This window comes from Sinohyriopsis cumingii, chromosome 4 (assembly GCF_028554795.1).
Source record: "Sinohyriopsis cumingii isolate HCF-2022 chromosome 4, ASM2855479v2, whole genome shotgun sequence".
Taxonomy (NCBI): Eukaryota; Metazoa; Mollusca; class Bivalvia; order Unionida; family Unionidae; genus Sinohyriopsis; species Sinohyriopsis cumingii.
The window spans coordinates 16,664,166-16,670,165 of record NC_142964.1 but is presented as its reverse complement, the minus strand read 5'-3'; positions in this window follow the sequence as shown (position 1 = coordinate 16,670,165).

Sequence of the window (6,000 nt, the reverse complement as noted above, 5' to 3'; positions counted from 1 at the left end):
ACTCGGTGCAGCAAAAATCATCAATATTACTGATCATATATGCCCGGTTGTTTTTTTCGCCCGGTAATCTGTTCGTTTACCGATAATTTGTGCGGCTTATTTTTTTCATACTTCGGTACATTGTGTGCATGAGGATATTTCCGTTCAATTTGTTCTAGCTTTTTTTTTTCTCTTTTTGTTCAACTACATACTGTTAGAAACACCTGTAAATCGATCAAACTTGTATCGGAAACAAAATAATCAAATCCCTCAGATTCCTTAACTAGTCCATGTGCTACTATTTATACGACTGTGAACTTTTTGCGGTTGCTTTCAAGTACTTGTGTAACCAATATTTGTTGAATGTTAAAGGCACAATGACTGTATTATTGTTGATATCATTGCGAGTATATGAGAGCCCGCTCCTTTCATAATGACACGACGAGGCAGCCGACTATGCTAGCATGGGTGAGGATGAAGCCGTTGTAACTGTCATTGAAACAGCAGAGTAACTACTGAAGTGGAACTCAGTCACCGTAAGGAAGCACTGACCAGTTTTTATTGTCTTCTCAGGGAATGGCGAGACAATGGTATTCCTTAGCCAGCAGCGATGGTATCGTCTTCGTTGCATTCAGTGTAAAAATGAATCCATGTTTAAGCTTTTGAAAGTTGTATTTCCTCTATACTGATTGCAGTATTCATGAAAAGAGGGTATGGTATTATTATATGCTGAAAGTATTAATTTGTTTGTCTTCCTGCAGAAAACGTCGACATAAAAACGCTGAGATTTTTTACAAACCTTTAACTGAAATCTTAAATAGCCATGTAATAATCAGGTTAAACGAGACTACGTCCACATCCTAACATCGAACATTGTTTGCAAAGAAGCAGGTACGAGAAATAAAGCATCATAATTCGATCACTAAAAAATGGTTTCCTGTTCGGACATCTCAAAATTTAAACGCATGCGAGATTATGTCTATAATCTAATAAAATTACCCTACATTTCGTACACGATACAATCTGCGACTCATCAGAATGGTACATATATATATATATATATATATATATATATATATATATATATATATATATATATATATATATATATATATATATATATATATATATATATATATATATATATTTGGGTGGGAGTGTGGATAGAGAGAGTTGTTCTTGTTGTTGTAAGGTTTAATGCCATTTTTCAGTACACGATAGGCTACACATGGAGAGAGAGACTTAATGTACTCTTCAGTTTTGGATTTCATTCTGAATTAGAGTAAAAGAGTAAAAAAAAAAACAAATCCTAGGTTCATAAGTATCCGAGTGCAACATTTCGATATAAACCGGTAACTACTTTATCAAACTGTTGCAACCAATCCTGAATACACATATCTTTAATGGAGTATGACCCACGATTTAAAGAGGGCATTTTGCTCCTGCCCCCACTACCAACTACCCCTTATCTATCCTTCCCCTCCTCCACTTCCTCGTCATAAAAATTTTACTCTGCTCAAAATTGTATTGGGAGTTTCCTCCCTTGTCAGGTTCGCAAGTGAAACAAGCATTCCATATATCTTTCTACCTGTTTGTCGAACGTTCGGTATGAACAAAGCAGGGCGTGTGTTTGTGTGTGTGTGTCTGTGTGTGTGTCTGTGTGTTAGTTATCTGGAATTTTAAATGGGAAGACTGATAAAATGGGCGTATTAGAACTACTATGTTTTACCAATAAATATGGTACTGTTAATTCCTTTCTCCACACGGATATATATGCGTGCATGCATATATCTTTGTATGTATTTAGGTATGCCAAAAACAGTACTTCTAAGTCCATGGGAAAATATAACATCACTAGTTATACTGATGATCACCTTATTGCAACTATGATCACGATATATTGCAAAGCGAAGAGAACCTTCATTTTTACTAACATTTCTAAATACTTTACAATTCTAGTTTTACAGAGCCTAACATATATAACACTAACTTCCTTTGGGAATGAAAGGGTTTCCGAGTATGTTAATTTTAATATGCCCTTGATTACATTAACTGATGCTGTCGATAGTGGAAGGCTCCAAATGGAATTCACTCTAAAATTCATATAATGTCGGCGACATCAATCTTTGAGTCGTTGCTGAAAGCAAATAACTGTAGTTTCACTTCCTGTAAATTTCCAGAGTCCTTGCAATTAGCAAAATTATTCGCAGTTTATAGTTGAAATAAAAAGAATGACTCATCCAACTATCGATTCATTTCTGTTGTATCTGTTATTCCAAATATTATAGAATACCATGCCAGCAAGTATCTTTTTGGGGTATCTTAACAATCATTCATTCTTCCATAAATCTCAAACAGGTTTCCGACAAAATCATTTATATCAAACTGCAATGATGAAACTTATGGACGAGGTCCTGCTAGTGATCGAATCAGGCAAACTTGCTGAAAAAAAATATTCGATTTGGTTGACCATTCGGTGCTCGTTAAAGAACTTGAAGAACTATCAACATTCAAGTATTTTTCAAACTCAGCTACTTGGTTAACGTCGTATCTCACTATCAGCCATATTTAAAGTGGTGCTTGTCAAGGTTCCATGTTAAGACCTGATCTTTTTCTACTTTTCATGAATGACTTATCCTTGTATACAATAACAGATCATTCCGCTGGCGATTCTACACTGCACATATCTGGTAAATCTCGTGACTCCATAAACTTCAAATCATATCAGTTTGGTGTCATTTTGAACAAGGCAGTGCCTACCCTGACCGCTCCGGTGACCAAGTGGTTAGAGAGTCCGCCTCGGATGCGGGAGGCCGCGGGTTCGAACTCAGGCCGAGTCATACCAAAAACTTATAAAAATGATACTAACAGCTTTCTCGCTAGGCACTCAGCCTTAAGAAGTTAGTGTCAGAACTGGTCGGCCTGGTGTCAGGATAATGTTTCTGGGTGAGACATCATGCTATATGTCTGCGGCATGATGCCCCAGTGCTAGACATCACTATAAACTGCCGCACTACAGACATTGTATCGATATGACTGGAAAACTGTTCAAACCACGTTAAAAATTTAAATCACCCTCACACTGTTCACTATGCTGCATTTTGTTGAATGGCTCTAGTCCAATTATATCTGACTTCACCCATGTGTAGACCCCGTCTAGAAACTTACGCTTTTCTTCCGACACTAGCATTCTAATTTTCCCACTGACCAACGTTCTTTTGCTTAATAAGGCCCAACTGTCTGGAACGAATTTCCCATAGATCTTAGACACGATGATATTGTGACCTCATTCAAGAGTGCTTTTAAAACTCACCCATTTCTACTTCAAGAATAGCCTTAAAAACTTCACAATATTTCCTTCCTTAGTTATGGTCAACGTGTTTTTGTATTGTATTGTCATGGTGTTTATTTTTGTAATCTTATCGTTGTAAGCTTTCTTATTTGTTATCTAATATTATAAAGCGCTTAGAACTTCTCAAGATTAGACTCTGTACTAAATTTACATTATGTTATTATTATTATTATTATTATTATTATTATTATTATTACTGTTGTTGTATTTGTTTTTGTTAAAAATTATATCAGATCCATGTAAAACGATCAATGATCATATAATAATGGCACATCGAAATAAGCCACTTGAGGCACGTTTATAGTGGTATATTTGCATCCGCTTTTTCTTTTGTTCGCTGATTAGTGGTACTCATTTTTATCTTACTTCACTGATGTCATAACATTTTGCAGGTGTTATTAAATCATTACTTTGTAAGAGATACGTTTTTATTTGAAGTCAGTATGACAAAACTTTAAATAAATGGCAGGACATAGCTTGCTGTTATTGATCATCTGAAGCCTAATAGAACTGTTTTATTTCAGTTTCATCTCTTCATGAAGTTAAAATGTTGCCTAAAACCTTCCATAATTTCCATGATAAAAATGTGTTCAAAATACCTGAATTTAACATTTGTAAATAATTGGTGTCAAAATCCAATTTTGCAGTTTTACATATGAACATGATAGGAATGGCCAATCCAGATTTTAAAGTATAGGGTGGTACTTTGTCAACTTTACACCAATTACAAGTAAAGTCAGCGCTGGTGAAACATGATGCAGGATTCCAATTTAATGTCACGAACACAAGCCATAAAAAGACAAAAATAACAATACGTATATGCGCATTTTCTTTATTGCTTGTAATAAATAGTATGATTCAAATGATATACAATTCGAACATAACAATAAAATTAGCATAAAATTGTATTCAACATTTTTACAAGCACAACAAATAATGTCATTATTTAAAAACGTTTTGTGTATTTATATATGAAATATGATAATAAATAATGTCTAGCTTCCAAAGCATACAGTTTTTTCATGTTGGTGTTTGGTTTGGGGAAATGATTTTTTTATTTTTAAATCCCACTTGAATCCGTTTTAGTAACGACAGTCAGGATCGCATCGCAACGGCAAACCTTTTTAGGATAGATTTTCAGTGATTTTCTGTGTAATCATTCAAATTCATATAAATTGTAATAAGAACTTAATCAAGCGAGGTCTTTTGTTTGTGAGCAAATGTGGTGGATAGCAACACGTAACTACTCAGTGAATTCGATGTCTATTTTTGATTGGTTGGAAATAATTTATGTGTCCAGTTTGATTGACAGGTTCGACCTATCCATTGGCCAAGGTATTGAAACTTTAATTGACAACTTTATCGCGAATCGCATAATCCATTTCCCTCTTAGTCAGCCTTATTCTATCCGCAGCTGTTTGCAGATTTTTATCTTCAGACTTCTGGAATATATGAGCGTGCGTGAAAAAGGATTTCGAAGCCGTTTGATATGCGCTCTGTGGTCACACACACACACACACACACACACACACACACACACACACATATATAACATGAAATTGAATCTTCATTGCTGTATTTTTCCTTTTTATAATCAGCCCTTTAAGCAATTATAAGATGTACATAAACACACAACTTATACCAACTGTATCACTGGAACTAGATCAGCCGTTAACATTCATCGTGTCATGTACTGTGTACACAAAAGCTATATTGCAGGTTGTTATCGCCTTAGACGACATAAAAAGGAGGAAAGAGTGATATTGATTTGAAAATCGATGAATTAGATTTACAGAAGCGAATCTCTCACATTTAAACAGTTACTGGTTGGAAATAGGAGACGTATGCTGTTATTCTAAGAGTTTCTGGACTCACTTTCTCCGCCAGATATCCAACATTGGTTTAAACGTTTCAATTGTCGACGCCCACGTGATGTTTGACTTAGGGAGTGAACAGGCTTGAAAACACCATATTATGGGAAAAATTTATCTCGTCAATTGCAGGAGATATCTGTGAAGAAATCAACAATTGTCCGCAATAATAGACAGGATCAATTTCTGAATGTATCATATATTTCGCGCAACACAGACAAGAACTTTTTATTGTAATTGCTTTTAGTATGCTTTTTTTATTATAAACTTACAGGCGACTGCCCACGTGCTGTAATACGAAATCCACAGTTAAAATTTAATTTAATAGGAGTTATATACAACGTTACAGTGTGAAATGGTATTTAATAAGACATATAAAACATCACAGTAAGAAATGGAATTTAATTAGAAAAGATAACAGAGGGGTATTCAAAAAGTTCTGATTATTAGTACGCTCTACAACAAAACTCGTTATTTGTGGTACGTCAGTGTATCACCTCAAAGTACTCCCCGTGCACCTCTTCACACGTGTGCAGTCTGATGATCCCATCATTAAATGCTATGTTGTACTCACTTTTGGCATGTTGTCTCTATCACTTGAAAATTACACTTCGAGATGCATTACGGCTTTAAAAATCGTCTGCCTCTCAGAGACTTTTCCATAACGCAATTCAGCCAAAAATCGTTTGGTGCTAAATTAAAGCTTTATAAAGTACGTTGCAAAGACTGGATTATGTGCGTCTTTATGGAGGCTGTCAGAAGGATTTATGCCCTAGATAGATAATTTCGGTGCCGGTG